Source organism: Otolemur garnettii, unplaced genomic scaffold (assembly GCF_000181295.1).
Source record: "Otolemur garnettii isolate 467f Iridium unplaced genomic scaffold, OtoGar3 scaffold00003, whole genome shotgun sequence".
Taxonomy (NCBI): Eukaryota; Metazoa; Chordata; class Mammalia; order Primates; family Galagidae; genus Otolemur; species Otolemur garnettii.
Window position 1 is genome coordinate 8640248 of NW_003852398.1, and position 1248 is coordinate 8641495.

At 46.9% G+C, this 1248-nt stretch overlaps 1 protein-coding gene across 3 annotated transcripts in view; it reads right to left on the bottom strand.

Annotated features, from left to right (window-relative positions):
* The window catches only part of WWC1 (WW and C2 domain containing 1), a 177805-nt gene that overhangs the window by 92914 nt on the left and 83643 nt on the right, over positions 1-1248 (bottom strand). The window lies entirely within an intron of this gene.

Sequence of the window (1248 nt, forward strand, 5' to 3'; positions counted from 1 at the left end):
AAAAAAAAATTATTTGTAAAGGTAGGGTCTTGCTATATTGTCCAAGCTGTTCTTGAACACCTAGCCTCAGGTGATCCTCCTGTGTTGGCCTCCCAGGGTGCTGGGAGTGTCTACAATGAAAAGAATTTCAGTCCATGAGAAACACACAACACAAGATTGGCCCAAGTCCATGGCTCTGAATCCTTGGGCCTTGATGGGTCACATTCATACCGTACTGGTATCAATGGCTCCATCTACAAAGGTGGTACCCTCCTTCCAATGAGAGCACCCTCACGCCAAGAGGAACCTAGTAGCCTGACAGCCAGCAAAACTACCAGATAGAATTCTTCCTCTCTTTCTATTACATCTTTCTGTTGTGGCCTGATTTAATCATCCCCTACACACCCCATTTCTGCCATAATCTCCTCAAGACGAAACTCTGCCACGGCCCGCTACTCCTTCCTTCCTTTCACTTCTCCAACTCCCAGAAGCACCTTAATATCCCACTCTCACCATGAGATTTTAATGAGGGGGATGTACTCAGCAATTAGAAATAGGAAAGGACTCATTAGGGTTCCTGTACATCAGTGTTTAACCCAGCATCCCATGCAGCCCTCCAAGCATTAACCTCATTCCCCATACACACTCAATTAGGCATATTTACTTCTCATTACCCAGTATGCAATCATGAGTGCTAATAAAAACCTTTGCTACCCCCAACAATGCAATTAATGCCATTAGCTGTCTCTCAAAAACTCTTCTCCACTGTGCTGCCAACAGTCCGCTCGTTCATCCACTTACTCATGCATTCATGCACGTACGTCCCTCTCTGTTCAGCAGAGTGGCATGCACACCTACTATGTGCCTTGCTAGGCAAAGACTCGGGACTAAGAGAGGAATTAGACACAGTGTCTTCTGCAGAAGGACTTGTGAGCGCAGGTAAGTAATTACAATATAATACAAAGCGATGTAGGGCACTACAGAGGAGTGGCCAGGGTAATACTAAAACCCCAAGGAGGACAGGGATGGGGAAGCGCAACTCCACCCCTCAGCAGCAGTTCAAACCCCAGCTCTGCAGGGTTCTAGCTGTGAGTCTTGAACAATCGATTGCTACGTCTAAAATCCTACTTATGGGATGGAGATAATCATCCCAGGACCCGCACCTGGTTAGTTGGGAGGATTAAGTGAGATAATGCCTATGAAAGGCCTGGCAAGGCACACAGAGGGTGTGCAGTCTACAGAGGTGACCAAGACTTGGTGCCCTATTCT